The sequence below is a fragment of the Macaca mulatta genome, chromosome 9, assembly GCF_049350105.2.
Source record: "Macaca mulatta isolate MMU2019108-1 chromosome 9, T2T-MMU8v2.0, whole genome shotgun sequence".
In the NCBI taxonomy this organism is placed as follows: Eukaryota; Metazoa; Chordata; class Mammalia; order Primates; family Cercopithecidae; genus Macaca; species Macaca mulatta.
In genome coordinates, this window is record NC_133414.1 from 75,181,636 (window position 1) to 75,199,976 (window position 18,341).

Sequence of the window (18,341 nt, forward strand, 5' to 3'; positions counted from 1 at the left end):
TGTCAAGTTGCCACGGCAACATTTTGAAAAGGCTATCTTTTCACCAATTAGTTGGCTTTATACCTTTGTCAAAAATCAATTAAGCATATTTATATGGGCCTTTGAATAATTTTTAACTAGAATTTTTTGTTATTTTCTCACTAGTTGCCCTAAGGGTTACAATACACATCTTAATTTATAATAATCTACTTAAGAGTCATGGAAACTGGTTTTTTTTTTTTTTTTTTGAGATGGTAAATGAAGATTAAGAGGATGAAGACATTTATGATGATTCACTTCCACTTAATGAATAGTAAATATATTTTCTATTCCTTATGATTTCCAGGCTGGAGCGCAGTGGCATGATCTTGGCTCACTGAAACCTCCGCCTCCCAGGTTCAAGTGATTCTCCTGCCTCAGCCCCCCAAGTAGCTGGGACTACAAGCATTTAAAGAGTTTATTATATTAATCTTCTTATTTACCATTCTGGTTTTCTTCATTTCATCTTGTGAATTTAGTTTACCATCTGGTGTCCTTTTCTTACTCCAATAGAGCTTTGTTGCCATGCACCTCCTTTCTGCTGTTATCATCATATATATTACATTCTAATAAGTCATAGGGCCAAAATACAATTATATACAAATTGTTGTATGCATTTGCTTTTAAATAAGTTGAGAGAATAGTGAAGAAATATGTCATTATACTGTCTTTTGTAATTACTTACGTAATTACCTTTATTGATGCTCTTTGTTTTTTTGTGTATAGATTTAAATTGCTATCTGTTGTCATTTAATTTCAGCTTAAATAATTTTCTTTAGTATTTGTTGGTAATGCAGATGTTCCAGCAATGAATACTCTTAGATTTGCTTATCCAGGAAAATACTTCATTTTATTTTTGAAGTATTTTTGCTGGACATAAGGTTATTTGCTGATAATTTTTTTCTTTCAGCACTTTAAATATGTTATCTCATTACCTTCTGGCTTCATTGTTACTGGTGAGAAGTCAGCTGTTAATTTTGTGTTCCCCTGTTGTGATTTGCTGAGTTTAAGATTTTCCTTTTGTCCTTGTCAAATAGTCAAGATTTTGACTATTATGAGTCCAGGTGTGCATCTCTTTGCATTTATCCTACTTGGTATTCAAAGAGCTTCCTAGATATATAAACAAATGTTTTTCTATAAATTTGGGCTTTTTTTTGCCATTTTTCTTCAAGTATTTTTTTCTGCCTTTATTTTCAGACATAATAGTAGTTATAGCATAGAACTGGGCATGAAAATATCTCCCCATTTACTAACCACATGACTGTGGATAAGACACAACATTTTTTTGTGTCTCAATTTTCTTACATGTAAAGGGGGATGAATTATACCAACCATATGTCACTTAATTCATTGGATTCCTGTGAGGCTCAAGTTACATAATATATAATTTAAAAACTAAACATTAAATGAATTTAAAAGTATTTTTCCAAGGATTAAATGAATGTAAATGTATTTTCCCAAAGTGTTCATCTATAAACCTTTGATCTCAGTTCCATCTAGTAGTTATCACTCTTCCACATTGCATTATCAGTCTTCTGTTCTATCATATCTTCCTTAAACAATATACAAACTCAAACCTCTTATATCTTTAAGCAAATCTTCCCTCTCACCCAACACTCTTCATTTGATGTAATCTGCCTACTACTTCCATCTTTCTGGTGCTATAGTGATTCTTAAACTCTCTGAGGTGAAGGCCAAGTTAGTTTTTATCCCCCAGTTCAACACAGGCCCATATATGGTGCTACTGTGCATAACTAGTTTACAGATTATATATAAGCAACTTACCACAGGTGCTTTCCAACATTCAAAGTTGTCCATTCCATGTTCAATGAGAAATCTGATGATCGTGCACCAGGATGTTGGCAGTGTTAAATAAGATGTATAGGATCCCATTAATTTGGACTGAGCTCCTGCACTAGGCCCACCAGACTAAACCAAAATGGAGTCACTCCAGCTGAAGTTCCACATCACCAAGCTAAAACATAGTTGTTTATCTTACTTTCCAAGAAATCAGGAGAAACAGATAATAGCCAGATCCGTAAACAGACCAGTTTTAGCTGGTATAAGGAAGTCCCCTCTGCTTTAACCTTTATAAGAAAAGTAACTTTGGAAATGCCAATCCACGTTTTGTTTTCTGCTTTTGCTTTCCTCAGCCCTTTTCTGTCTATAAAGTCAACTTCTTCTGCTCAGTTTACAGGAATATTCATTCTATTTAATAGAATGAGGTTGTTGTCCAATTCTAGAATTGCAAATAAAAACCGATTAACATCTTTAAATTTGTTGTAATTTTGTAATTGCTGGAAGGGGGTGTAAACTTATTAAACAGTTTCCAAATAGTCTCAAATTTTATATTTCATTCATTGCAGACTAAGATCAAATAGTTCTCAGACTACACTTTTCTCTGATAATTTTTTTTCTATCACCAGTGGTGTAATCAAAATCCATTAGTCATTTTAGATAGTGATGACCTCCTATCTTTCATACCCATCCTTTTCTGTCTCCTCTGTTGATACTAATTTCTTTATTCACTATTTAGGAAGCATTCCTTAAGTTATTATTGGCATTCTTCCTGTATTGCAAACTCATTATGTATACAGACAATCATTTCTTCCTCAGGATTTACTAAAGGAGCCATGATTCTCTCAAGTCATGTAAAAGGGTAACCTCTACCTCATTTCACTCCACCACACACAAATATTCAATTCCAAGGGTCTTTGCATCCTTTTCTACTTTCTTACTTATATCAGCCTCAACCTAGACTAATATAACACCTTTCTAATTAATGTATCTGTAACTAATCTTCCTCACCTCCAATTTAAAGACACATGGTCAAATTAATGTATCGGGCATAGTTTTGATCATAGTAATTCCCTGCCTATTCAAAGTACTTCATTGTTTTAGCAATCCATACCAATTTCAAATTTTACCACTGTTACTCTCATATGAATCAACTTTGACAAGTCAACGATTCCTTTAATATAGCTGCAACTGTAAACATTGGTAAGTAGTTACTGAATGAATGGCTGACTTAAATGATTACTGGATACAAATAATTTTAAAAATAAAAAATCACTCTATAGTGTTTATATCATAACTATATACTTTTATATTACTATTCTTACTTTACGAAAATTATCCCATAACCAATGCTATTTTCACGTCTAATAATACTGCTGCTGGTTTTACTGTTGGATGAACTACATGCTAACCTCCTGCTGCTACTGAGAAATGCATTAAAGTAGGTCACGTGGTTTTCTTCATGTCAACAAATGATGGCTCAATTAGGCAGATAAGTATCTACAGCCCTCAGCAGAATCTTCAGTCCATTCTTAGCAGTTTAGAAAAGCACTTTAGTTAGCATTAGAGCCAAGGAAAGGAACACTTGTAATTCTCTAAGCATTCAATTAAATTTTTTTAATTCAAGACTGGCTATTGAATGTTTCCAAACAAACAGTGTGGAAGTAGACATTCATCATGAATGAGCACTCTAAAATCTGGTGTGTATGTAAATTTCTTAATGAATGAGATTATGACATTTCTGATACACTGTTTGCAGTATAAACACTTATGGATGATCCATTTTGGTAATTCTGTCATCAACAGACGATTCTATGTTGGTTTGCTAATTAATGGGCAGTGTTTGCTTGCATAGAGCCAAAGGCATTTCCAACTAAAAGATACACAGAGCTACTGCTGAGTCACTTTGTAAAGTAAAACCTTCCAGTTCATGAAAGGAAATCTCAGGAATGCAAAGTAAAAAAGAAAAATCATGAAGCAAAAAAGATTCCAGAATAGACAAATACCTGAATATTTAGACATCAGTTTATCTGCTCTTTTCTAAAAATTCAATCTACCGAATTAGATATTTCCCACCCTAAGAAATTAGAAGTAATTTTAAAAGGGAGGTTGTTTGAAGATGACACACTACCAGCTCCAGAGCTGGTAAAATTATTAAAATGTATATATAAGTACTCAAAATACATAACAATTTGAGTAACTTAAAAGCAAATAAATGTATACACTAGAAGAGACTCCCAGAATAGTCCTATAACTAACAGATATTATAGATGATGATCTTGTGTCATGAAGAAAACTGAATTGTATTCATGGAACTGATGAAGAAAGAAAGAATTACATCAATATTTGAAAGAGGAAAATTTAAAGAAGGGTTCACTTCGGCAATAAATGATTACAGATAAATGATACATTCCTAAACTAAGTTTCAATAATACTAACAGCAGTGCTAAATTTATCTCAACAACAAAAAAATACTACAATCATTTATCTCTATTGCCATTACAAGGATGATCAATGTGAGATATCCCTCAATAACATGGAAATAACAGATATTAATACTGCCTTTTAGCCAACCATCAAACCACTAAGTAGGATCAGATATGGAATATGGCCTGTCTGAATATATTAACAAATCTACAAAAGGATTATGTTGGGGGTTAGGGTAGTGTTGGTGCATTAAGAAAGAGAAACAAAAGCAAATGTTAGTGCTACTATTTTTTTTATTTTAAATAAAAATAAAAATTCTGTTGCTCAGGCTGGAGTGCAGTGGTGCAACCATGGATCACAGTAGGCTTGACCTCCTGGGCTCAAGGGATCCTCCCAGCTCAGCCTCTCGAGTAGCTGGGACCTCAGGCACAAGCCACCATGTCTAAATATTATTATTATTGTTATTTTGGTAGAGACAGGGACTTGTTATGTTAACCAGGCTGGTCTTAAATTCTTGGCCTCAGGGATCCTCCCGCCTTGGCCTCCTCAAGTGCTGGAATTATAAGCATGAGCCACTGTGTCCGGCCAACACTAGTTATTAAAGAAGAGCTCAGGAAGCCTTTTGTCTATGGACTTTAATTTTTTCAGGTCCCTACTAAGGAGATAAATATATCTTATTGATTGATTGATTAATTGAGACACAGTCTTGCTCTGTTGCCCAGGCTGGAGTGCAGTGGCACAATCTAGGCTCACTGCAACCTCCGCCTCCTGGGTTCAAGCAATTATAGTGCCTCAGCCTCCTGAGCAACTGGGATTGCAGGTGCCAGCCACCACACTTGGCTAATTTTCATATTTTTAGTGGAAATGGGATTTCACCATGTTGGCCACACTGGTCTCAAACCCCTGACCTCAAGTGATCCGCCCACCTCAGCCTCCCAAAGTGTTGGGATTACAGGCGTGAGCTACTATGCCCGGCCTCAGACACATTTAAAGACTGATTCATTCAAGTCCCCTTATCCTGATTCTGCAGTCGCCATTACATTCCAATGCAAGTTTGCCTAAAGGAAGAGATATGTGGATTAAGCAAAGACAAACATTTGGGCCCATGTGATAACTATATTTCCTACTACAAATAAATAAGGCAATCTATTGGTTTCTGTAATCATTCTCTTGGAAACTGGTAAACGGAATCATTCTTGCCTCCTTTCCTTTTCTCATATCCAACTGTCAGGCCATCAGAAAAATTTTTGTGAGCTCTTCTTCAAAATATATCTAGAATCTGAACCATCTTTAACACTTCCACCATAAATCTAAGCTACCATCATCTCTCACATGGACAGCCTCTTAATAGTTCCCTGTGATTCAACTCTTGCCCAACCACCATCTATTTTCTATATAGCAGCCACATCTTAGAGACCTTGGCTCATAGCTGCCTTGTAGAATTCATCTCCTTCCACCCGCCTTGCTCTGTCTCAAACACTCCAGGCATATTCCCTTCCCAAGGCCTCTGTGCTTGTCCCCTCTGCTTGAAATGTGCTTTCCCCAAACAGCTGTATGGCTGTTTTCTTCACTTCCTTCAGGCTTCTTCTAAATGTCAACTTAACCATCAAGTCGTTCTCTACTATTTATTCCCTACTATATAATGAGAGGTGGTAGAATGTAAGAATTAAAAGCTTAGAGGCAGCCTAAAGAAATGAAAATTGATGTTCCTCTTAAAAAATAATTTTTTATTTTTATAAAATGAGATGGGGTCTTGCTGTGTTGACCAGGCTGGTCCTGAACTCCTGGCCTCAAGCAATTCTCCCATTTCGGCCTCCTAAAGTGGTGGGATTACAGGTGCGAGCCATTGCGCCCAGTCAAAAATTGGTGTTCATACAAAAACTTATGTGCAAATATTCACAGCAGCTTTATCTGTAATAGCTCCAAACTGGAAATAACCAAGATGTATTTCAATAAGTGAACAGAGGGAAGTGGGTGGGCAACATGAAGGATCATTGTGGTGACAGATATATTCGGAGCCTTGACTATATCAGTATCAATATGATGGTTATGATATGGTTCTATAGTTTTACAAGGAGTTACCTCAAGGGAAACTGAGTAAAAAGTACATGAGCTCTCTCTGTATTATATTACTATTGCATGTGAACCTACAAATTATCTCAAAATTTAAAAAAAAAAAAATTAAAAAAAGCTTAGACCCAAGCCAGTCTGATGGATTCAAAATCGTGGGTCTGCTACTTATTAGCTGTGAAACCTGGAGAAAGTTAACACCTCTGTGCCTCTATTTCTTCATCAATAAAATAGAGGTAATAATAGTACCAATCTAATAAGGTTGTTTGAGGTAAAGGAATTACTATATGTAAAGATCTTAGAATGGTATGTGGCCCCGGAGTAAGTATCATATGAGTATTACCTACTATTGTTAATAATTTTAGAGAATAGTGTCTGCTATATTGTCCATTTTAACATATGCTCCCAACCGACAGTATAACAGTATAATAGGCACTGGATAAATATTTGTTGAATGAAAACATGAAAGCTCCTGACAGATGAATTTACTTTTAGTGTACTGATAGAATCACTCTTCTGGATATCCAAGTTTGAGAGTATCACTAGTCAAACATTTTTTCTTTTTATATTTGTATAACTGATTATGGCATACCATAAAATTTTCTATATTAGACAGTTCCTGCTCCTCTTCTGGTCATGAAAACTTTCTTAGCTCAAAGTCTATTAAAATTATACTGAACTTGATTGAAAGAACTGGTAGATATTTTTAAAATCTCTTCCTTCCCTACTCCCATGACAGATATGAATTATGATAATAAGACCACTTGACTAAAGAATATGCAAGTGTCTGCAAATAATTCTAACCATCTTTTTCATGCATACAAAAATTGCTCAGAATTAATTCTTAAAATTGGGATAGTTTGTTGCAAGTTATAACATCACTATATTAAACTACTATCATGTGTTGAATCTCAAATTGATTCTAGGGAACATAATTTAATGTTGTAAGAGACATAAAGTCAATGCAATAATGCATTTCATAATTAGCACAAAATCAGTTTCCTAACTGAATAGTTTGAATAATATTCAACTAAGAAGATTTGCTAAGTGTCTTTTATGACTCTCCACTATTAGTCTACTTTAAGACATTTTCCCCCCAAGTTCTCTGCAACTTTAGGACAATTTATCTAAACTTTTCCATTGGCAATCATTTCAATGTACAAAAAGTTCCAAAAATAAAAACACAGAAAATACCTTTATCCATTTTCATCTGTTGTCACATTTTTACCTCATTTTATTTATCATCTATGTTCAGTTGTATTCTTTCTTTTTCTGTATGTATGCATAATATTCTCTTGTGATTGAGTTGAGATACATTCTGGGCCAGAAACTGCATAGATGATGCTGTGTACTTCTCAGGGACAGATAAACCCATAAGGAGGCAAACAATGTTCATGAGACTCTCACTGGAGGTGATAATTGTGATTGCCCTGTCAACGTGTTGTCTTATTTCTCCACTGCATTGTGGCTGCTTTTCTCTTCTCCCGTACAACATTTCAAGATCATGTAAATATTCTGTTCTTCATCAACATGTCTGTCCTCTTAGATGTTACAACAATTTATGATTTTTGCCTGATCTAATCTTTAACATGATGATTGCAAAATGAGGTTTTCTTGTTTCATTTTTTCCCAACTCTAGCACAACCTCCACATTTGCTGGTCAACTTTGGACATGCCACTGTAAGCAAAATATCTTCATTTTCTATCCATCCACCCATCAGTGATTGGAATGGTCTTATAAAGTCCTTTATTTCCAACAGCCTATAATTCGTTACTGTATTTAATTATTTGATGCTCAAATTATCCTAGATTTGACCAGTGGGGAACTCTTCAAGCTAGATTCTGTATACTTAACAAACAACTCATCTTACTTTTTAGCATTTCCTTACTTTTTGGCATTACAACATGTTCTAGGTTCATCTTGTACCTACTCTGCCCTGGAGAGAAGCCAGCCATTTGAGTGAAGACCTTTGGTTTTAGTAGGCATTAGGGACTGAACTGTGCTCCTCAAAAGGTCATAATTAGGTACTAACCCTGTGAATGTGAGCTTATTTAGAAACAGGGTCTTTGGAAGTTAAGCTAAGGTCAGTGAATTAGTGGGCCCTAATGAGTGGATTACTCTGATAAAAAGAGTAAAATTTGGACAGATAAACATAGGGTGAATGTCATATGGCAATGAAGGCAGGAATTGAAGTTATACTGTCACAAACCAGTAAGTTCCAAGGATTAAGCACAACCACCAGAAGCTAGGAGAGAGGCATGGACAGATTCTCCCTCTGCCTCCCCAAGAAGGAACCAACCCTGCAAACACCTTCAGTTTGGAGCTCTGGCCTCCTGAACTATGAAAGAATAAATTTCTCTTAAGTTTGTGGTAATTTGTTATAGCAGCCTTAGGAAACTAACGGTGGGAAATAACGCTAGGTGCGTCACTACTACTTTTGTGACATTGATCCTTTGCTCTTTCAGCAACAGAGCCAAGAAATATATGAATGTCTCTTCACACACACACATATATATACATACACATATATAAAAATACATGCACACACATCAACAGATACATATCTACACAGAAATGTCCATATTTACACAGGCACCTCCAATGCAATTCATCTACACAGAGTTCTTACCTGTCTTCCTCCTGTCTATATGTTTGTCCCTTCTTCCATAGTGAGAACCCAGGCTCACTCATTAGTTCAAAGTCGTCTCTGATTTAGTTTGCCCTATCATTAAAATAAACCTATAAAACTGAGTTCAGGATGTGTTTGCAATTCTTCATTTCTCTCCCAGCCACCCCAAGCTAAGGACATATAGTTGAATCTGGTGTGCATAAATTAGTCCTCCCTTCTTCCTTCATTTCTTTCCCCTTTATCCCCCCTTGGTATGGACATAGTATTTATTTTACTTTAAAATTAAGTTTATCATCTGCAAACAGGGACAATTTGACTTCTTCTTTTCCTAACTGAATACCCTTTATTTCTTTCTCTTGCCTGATTGCCCTAGCCAGAACTTCCAACACCATGCTGAATAGGAGTGGTGAGAGAGGGTAGCCCTGTCTTCTGCCAGTTTTCAAAGGGAATGCTTCCAGTTTTTGCCCATTCAGTATGATATTGGCTGTGGGTTTGTCATAAATAGCTCTTATGATTTTGAGATACGTTCCATCAATACCGAATTTATTGAGAGTTTTTAGCATGAAGGGCTGTTGAATTTTGTCAAAGGCCTTTTCTGCATTTATTGAGATAATCATGTGGTTTTTGTCTTTGGTTCTGTTTATATGCTGGATTACGTTCATTGATTTGTGTATATTGAACCAGCCTTGCATCCCAGGGATGAAGCCAACCTGATCTTGGTGGATAAGCTTTTTGATGTGCTGCTGGATTCAGTTTGCCAGTATTTTATTGAGGACTTTTGTATCGATGTTCGTCAGGGATATTGGTCTAAAATTCTCTTTTTTTGTTGTGTCTCTGCCAGGCTTTGGTATCAGGATGATGTTGGCCTCGTAAAATGAGTTAGGGAGGATTCCCTCTTTTTCTATTGATTGGAACAGTTTCAGAAGGAATGGTAGCAGCTTCTCCTTATACCTCTGGTAGAATTCGGCTGTGAATCCGTCTGGTCCTGGACTTTTTTTGGTTAGTAGGCTATTAATTATTGCCTCAATTTCAGAGCCTGCTATTGGTCTATTCAGGGATTTAACTTCTTCCTGGTTTAGTCTTGGGAGAGTGTAAGTGTCCAGGAAATTATCCATTTCTTCTAGGTTTTCTAGTTTATTTGCGTGGAGGTGTTTATAGTATTCTCTGATGGTAGTTTGTGTTTCTGTGGGGTCGGTGGTGATATCCCCTTTATCAATTTTTATTGCATCTATTTGGTTCTTCTCTCTTTTCTTCTTTATTAGTCTTGCTAGCGGTCTATCAATTTTGTTGATCTTCAAAAAACCAACTCCTGGATTCATTGATTTTTTGGAGGTTTTTTGTGTCTCTATCTCCTTCGGTTCTGCTCCGATCTTAGTAATTTCTTGCCTTCTGCTAGCTTTTGAATGTGTTTGCTCTTGCTTCTCTAGTTCTTTTAATTGTGATGTTAGGGTGTCAATTTTAGATCTTTCCAGCTTTCTCTTCTCAGCATTTAGTGCTATAAATTTCTCTCTACACACTGCTTTAAGTGTGTCCCAGAGATTCTGGTATGTTGTATCTTTGTTCTCATTGGTTTCAAAGAACATCTTTATTTCTGCCTTCATTTCGTTATGTACCCAGCAGTCATTCAGGAGGAGGTTGTTCAGTTTCCATGTAGTTGAGTGGTTTGATTGATTTTCTTAGTCCTGAGTTCTAGTTTGATTGCACTGTGGTCTGAGACAGTTTGTTATAATTTCTGTTCTTTTACATTTTCATGTCCCTGTTTGCAGATGACATGATTGTATATTTAGAAAACCCCATCACCTCAGCCCAAAATCTCCTTAAGCTGATAAGCAACTTCAGCAAAGTCTCAGGATACAAAATTAATGTGCAAAAATCACAAGCATTCTTATACACCAGTAACAGACAAACAGAGAGCCAAATCATGAATGAACTTCCATTCACAATTGCTTCAAAGAGAATAAAATACCTAGGAATCCAACTTACAAGGGATGTAAAGGACCTCTTCAAGGAGAACTACAAACCACTGCTCAGTGAAATAAAAGATGACACAAACAAATGGAAGAACATACCATGCTCATGGATAGGAAGAATCAATATCGTGAAAATGGCCATACTGCCCAAAGTAATTTATAGATTCAATGCCATTCCCATCAAGCTACCAATAAGTTTCTTCACAGAATTGGAAAACACTGCTTTAAAGTTCATATGGAACCAAAAAAGACCCTGCATTGCCAAGACAATCCTAAGTTAAAAGAACAAAGCTGGAGGCATCACGCTACCTGACATCAAACTATACTACAAGGCTACAGTAACCGAAACAGCATGGTACTGGTACCAAAACAGGGATATAGACCAATGGAACAGAACAGAGCCCTCAGAAATAATATCACACATCTACAGTCATCTGATCTTTGACAAACCTAACAAAAAAAAAGAAATGGGGAAAGGATTCCCTATTTAATAAATGGTGCTGGGAAAATTGGCTAGTCATAAGTAGAAAGCTGAAACTGGATCCTTTCCTTACTCCTTATACAAAAATTAATTCAAGATGAATTAGAGACTTAAATGTTAGACCTAAAACCATAAAAACCCTAGAAGAAAACCTAGGTAATACCATTCAGGACATGGGCATGGGCAAGGACTTCATGTCTAAAACACCAAAAGCAACGGCAACAAAAGCCAAAATTGACAAATGGGATCTAATTAAACTACAGAGCTTCTGCACAGCAAAAGAAACCACCATCAGAGTGAACAGGTAACCTACAGAATGGGAGAACATTTTTGCAATCTACACATCTGACAAAGGGCTAATATCCAGAACCTACAAAGAACTCAAACAAATTTTCGAGAAAAAACAAACAACCCCATCAAAAAGTGGGCAAAGGATATGAACAGACATTTCTCAAAAGAAGACATGCATACAGCCAACAGACACATGAAAAAATGCTCGTCATCATTGGCCATCAGAGAAATGCAAATCAAAACCACAATGAGATACCATCTCACACCAGTTAGAATGGCAATCATTAAAGTCAGGAAACAACAGGTGCTGGAGAGGATGTGGAGAAATAGGAAAACTTGTACACTGTTGGTGGGGTTGTAAACTGGTTCAACCATTGTGGAAAACAGTATGGCAATTCCTCAAGGATCTAGAACTAGAAATACCATATGATCCAGCCATCCCATTACTGGGTATATACCCAAAGGATTATAAATCATACTGCTATAAAGACACATGCACACGTATGTTTATTGCAGCACTATTCACAATAGCAAAGACTTAGAATCAACCCAAATGTCCATCAGTGACAGACTAGATTAAGAAAATGTGGCACATATACCCCATGGGATACTATGCAGCCATAAAAAAGGATGAGTTTGTGTCCTTTGTAGGGACATGGATGCAGCTGGAAACCATCATTCTCAGCAAACTATCACAAGAACAGAAAACCAAACACCACATGTTCTCACTCATAGGTGGGAATTGAACAATGACATCACTTGGACTCTGGAAGGGGAACATCACACACCGGGGCCTATTACGGGGAGGGGCGGGGGGATGGCATTGGGAGTTATACCTGATGTAAATGACGAGTTGATGGGTGCTGATGAGCTGTTGGGCGCAGCACACCAACATGGCACAAGTATACATATGTAACAAACCTGCACGTTATGCACATGTACCCTAGAACTTAAAGTATAATAAAAAAATAAATAAATAAAATAAAATTAAGTTTATCAATGAGAACACAAGGATACAGGGAAGGGAACATAATACACAGGGGCCTGTTGAGGGTTGGGGGGCTAGGGGAGGGATAGCATTAGGTGAAATACCTAATGCAGATGATGGGTTGATGGGTGCAGCAAACCACCATGGCACATGTATACCTATGTAACAAACCTGTGCGTTCTGCCCATGCATCCCAGAACTTAAAGTATAATAAAAAATAAAATAAAATAAATAAATAGAAAAAATGAAAAAAAAAAACAAAAACGAATTAAGGGCCGGGCGCGGTGGCTCAAGCCTGTAATCCCAGCACTCTGGGAGGCCGAGACGGGCGGATCATGAGGTCAGGAGATCAAGACCATCCTGACTAACACGGTGAAACCCCGTCTCTATTAAAAAATACAAAAAACCAGCTGGGCGAGGTGGCGGGCGCCTGTAGTCCCAGCTAATGTAGTCCCAGGTACTCGGGAGGCTGAGGCAGGAGAATGGCGTGAACCCGGGAGGCGGAGCTTGCAGTGAGCTGAGATCCGGCCACTGCACTCCAGCCTGGGTGACACAGCGAGACTCCGTCTCAAAAACAAACAAACAAACAAACAAAAATGAATTAAGTTCATTTGTTTGTTTGTTTGTTAATAATTTTAGGTCCCTGTCCCAGTGATATCATTTTTATTTAACTGTTTGAATATGTTGGACATTAACATGCTTTCAAAAGTTGAAACTATGCCAAGAAAGTATACCCCAATATCCAAGTCTCACTCCCTCCCACATCCCTTCCACTTCACTTTCCCTTCTACCTCTTGTAACTAATTTTATTGTTTTCTGCTTTATCCTTCCTGAACATACACATTCTTTAATTCTCCCTTTTTCTTGTATGACAAGTAGCACTATGAGTATTTGTTTCTGCTTTTTGTTTCATGTGATATTTCCTGGAAATTACTCCATATAGTTATAAAAACAGATATCTTTTATCAACATAGTAGTCTATTGTATGTTCCAGATTATATTCAACCAATCTTCTAGAATGGGTCATTTATATGGTTTCTGATATTTTGCAATTATTAATAATGCGGCATGAATAACTTTGACAAAATTATTTCCAAATGCAATACAGACTGAATTTCTGAATTATACTAATCCCTATGTGTGCAGCATTTTATGTTTACTCTCATACATAATGGGGGCTGTTTTAAAGGAATAGTTAACGGCATGAGCAAACATTCATTATGTATTAACAAAAATCATATTATGAAATAGATATAATGCAAATTATATAAAAAAGTATGGAGACATACATGCACATAAAATGAACATATATGATAGGATTATGGATAATTTTATTTTATTTTATTTTATTTTTTTTTTTTTTTGAGACGGAGTCTTGCTCTGTCACCCAGGCTGGAGTGCATTGGCCGGATCTCAGCTCACTGCAAGCTCCGCCTCCCGGGTTCACGCCATTCTCCTGCCTCAGCCTCCCGAGTAGCTGGGACTACAGGCGCCGCCACCTCGCCCGGCTAATTTTTTTTTTGTATTTTTAGTAGAGACGGGGTTTCATTGTGTTAGCCAGGATGGTCTTGATCTCCTGACCTCGTGATCCGCCCGTCTCGGCCTCCCAAAGTGCTGGGATTACAGGCTTGAGCCACCGCGCCCGGCCAGGATTATGGATAATTTTAACATTCTCTGTACCTTTCTCTATTTCTCAAAAAAGAAAAATACATTAAATTTACAAACAAGAACAGAGACATCTATTTCTTTCTATATTTCCCCAAAAATAAAAATAATACATTATATTTACAAACAAGAACAGAGACTTCTATTTCTGACTAAACAGGTACCCTAACACAGGCCTTTTGCTAAAAATAACAACAAATGCTGGGTTAAAATAAAAAGAAAACAAAAGAATCTTTTTTTGAAGTATATTGCTGAGTTGACACAGAATACTCAAAAGGTTAAAACAAAGTAAAAATGGAAATCCAGGGGGATAGGCAAACACTTAGATGTCTTTCATTCTGAGGGATATGCCAAGCCCTGTGCATTGAGCTTCAGTTTTCACAGCCATGTACAGAACTGGCAGTGATACACTGGAGCCGGCTCGAGAAAGCTAACTGTACATATCTTTTCCCAACTCCACGTTCAATGACTTCAGGTTGGTATCGTGAAATCAGTCATAGTGTGAAATAGAAAAATGTGAGAAATTAGGATTTTTTTTTTTTTTGCCCTGGAGAGCCAGTTTTAAAATATTTACCAGGACACTACTGAACCCAAGGTTTAGGGGATAAATTCTAGGGTATATTAAAGATAGGAAGTCTAATTAGACTCTCCACATAAAGTTGGGATCCTAAAGAGCTACACACATGTTTAGTGTAAGAGCTGAATAGAATGATGTCTACCCTATAGAAAGAATAAGCAAGGAAATTAACCTCTTTCAAACTTGATGCTAGGTGGAGGTAAATACATCTTTTTTGAAAATTTAACCACAAGCCCACCCTCATGAAGGTTTATGGATCTGGAACTCATGTTACCTATGCAGCCCACAAAACTTTAAGCCCAACAGTTATTTGAATGTGTTCCCAGGTTGACAGTATCCCCGGCTTTTGGCAGATTCAAATGTAAATACTCTCTTTGGAAACATATCTTAATCTCAGTCTCAGAGATCACCACAAATAACGAATACAAGCTAACACACAGGAAAATAAGGCAGTTTGAGTAACAGCCAGAGGAAACAGAGACAGAAAAATCAGAACTGCATAAGCTTTAAATATTAGGCTAGGCACAAAATAGAAAATAAGTTTAATTTATTTAAATAAATAAGAGGATTGTATACATGAGAATGAAGTGAGTTTATCAAAATGATAAAGTAAACTGATTTCAGGGGAAGAAATGAAAATGGAAGTAATGATTATTATATAAAATTCAATGTCAGGTAAAACAGAATATGAGACACTGCTGAAGACACAATTAGCAATATCAGAAGATAGATCTGAAGAAATTATCCAGAACATAGCAAACATGACAAAAAAGGGAAACTATGTAAGAGGTTATGAGATATGATAGAACAGTTAGTGATACACATATGGTTAAGCTATAAAGAAAAGCATGGGAATCATAACCATAAAATGTAGGATAATAGTTACCCTCTGGGGGGTAACTGGAGAGAGGCAGGGGAATTATTTTTTTAATTTTTAAATTTTTTTTGAGACAGAGTTTTGCTCTTGTTGCCCAGGTTGGAGTGCAGTGGCAGGGATCTCGGCTCACCGCAACCTCCGCCTCCTGGGTTCAAGCAATTCTCTTGCCTTAGCCTCCCAAGCAGCTGGGAGTACAGGCATGTGCTGCCATGCCCGGCTAACTTTATATTTTTAGTAGAGGCAGGATTTCTCCATGTTGGTCAGGCTGGTCATGAACTCCCGACCTCAGGTGATCCACCTGCCTCGGCCTCCCAAAGTGCTGGGATTATAGGCATGAGCTACCATGCCCAGCCATATTTTATTTCTTTAGATAGGTGTTTAAGTACATACATGGTCTTTGCGTTTAAGTAAAATTTTTATTTGGAGATATCGCTGGGGGTCGGGGGAGAGAAGTGGAGCCTGTTTGAGCCCTAGCCCCAAGTAATGCTACTGCCCTTGAGTCGTCTTGGAGACACCCTCCCCAACTAAGTGCCTCTTTGCATAGCAATGGCTCCCGTCCCCATGCTCTCTGGTACCATGACAACTGGATGGGTAGTGGCGGGTCGGGCGAGGCACAGCACACAACCTAGTGGACCAGCCACTGGGAACAATGAGTCTGTGGTGGCCAAATCCAGCCTTGTTCTCCACTTTGTCAAGGGACAATTTCAAGAGTACCAGGACAGCATAATCAGAGCAGCGTTCCTTACACAGACTGTCTGCTTAGACAACACAATAGTGAAGTTTGAGACCTGGGGCAGCGCTGGACAGGAACAGTATGGTAGCCCGGCCCCCCTGTACTATGAAATCACCAAAAAAGATACATTTGCACCAGCCAAGAAACAGGTGAAGGAGCTAGAAAGGCACGCCAGCACCAGCATCGTCACTGTACTTGTGGGTAACAAGGCAGACCTGGCCAGCAAGAAAGCCCTGGAATTCCAGGAAGCACAGGACTATGCAGACGACAACAGTTGACTGTGGAGACATCAGCAAAGACTGCAATGAATGTAAATGAAATTTTCATGGTGATAGCTAAGAAGATTCCTAAAATTAAGCCCCAGAATGCATCTGGTGCTCCAGGCTGAAACCTCCAGGAGAACCACCCAGCAAGCAAGAGCCACTGCTGCAGCAACTGAGCCTCTCTTGCCTGCCCACTGCAACTACTTTCTCTGCCTGAACGACTAGACTGGAATCCATTCTAACCAATCGCACTCAGCAACTGGGGCCACCACTGGGGACAGGGGAAGGGGCCCACCATGATTTCTCCACATAATTTTGATCATGGGCCACAGTGAGTTATTCTACCTGCACCTTTCTGTACAAATACTAATTCAATTTTAAGTCTTAGATCACTTTTTAAATAATATTGATTTTCTGCTCTTCCCACTTCCTCCCCTTTCTATTGCTCTCCTACTTTTCCTTTGCTAGTAGCAGCCACATGCTCCTGTTCCCCTCACCCTTGTATATGAGGAAGGTGGGGTTGGAGCAACTACCCTTTCTTTGCCTCTTGCAGAATAGACTCAACAAAAGCATCCTCATCCATACCTTATTTGGCGTGGTCCTGGGTTCAGGTGATGGAGTAGCTAGGGAAGAGAGAAGCAGCTCTTCCTTCAGCTGGCTGTCATCAGGCTGCAGCCCTCCCCAACTCCTAACTCCCAGCTGGGAAACCACAGAATTGCCACAGCATTATTGTGACAGCCATGAACCCACTGCCCACAACTCCTCCACCCTCAGTCATCCTGACCTCTGGCACTAAGCCCTGTTCTGACCAAATCACAATGATGAGTATTGGGAAGTAGGCAGGTAAAGGGGGAGTAGGAAGGGATGGAACTGACTTTTTCTCTATCTTATATTGGATGTTTTTTTTCAACACGTAAACTATCAGTATCTTGTCAATATAGTCAGCCCATTGATCGACCTCAAATAATTTTTTTTTTAATTTGGGAATTTAGATATACAGAAAAATTACAAGTATAATATACAGACTTCCTGTGTACCCCTCATTCAATTTGTTCTAATGTCACTATCTTAGCGTCTTACATTACTGTGGCACATTTGTCCAAACCAAGAAACCAATGTTGGTGGATCATTGACTAAAGTTAAGACTTTATTTAGATTTCACCAGTTTTTACACTAATATCCTATTTCTATTCTGGACCTGATCCAGGAAACCATGTAACATTTAGTTGTCATGACTCTGTAGTCTCTTCTTGTCAGTGAGATGTTTATAGTCTTTCTTCGTTGTTCACAACCTTGACAGTTTTCAGGAACGCTCAACTTGTGTGGTAGAATGTCCATCAGCTGGGATTTGTCTGATGTTTTCCTAATGATTAGATTGAGGCTACAGGTTTAGGGAAAGAATATCAGAGAGATGAAGTTTCCACCTTTTCACACCAACATGACTTCCCATTTGTGATGTTAACCTTAATCACTTAGTTAACATAACTGTTTACCAGCTTTCTCCTATGGAAACAGTCAAGTCAGTATTTCGCTGTCTTCCAACTCAATTTTTGG

At 37.8% G+C, this 18,341-nt stretch overlaps 1 protein-coding gene and 1 pseudogene across 6 annotated transcripts in view; one reads left to right on the top strand and one right to left on the bottom strand.

The window, feature by feature from the left end:
- The window catches only part of ADK (adenosine kinase), a 564,565-nt gene that overhangs the window by 272,795 nt on the left and 273,429 nt on the right, over nucleotides 1-18,341 (bottom strand).
- Nucleotides 16,368-16,963, top strand: LOC107000150 (ras-related protein Rab-5C pseudogene; annotated as a pseudogene).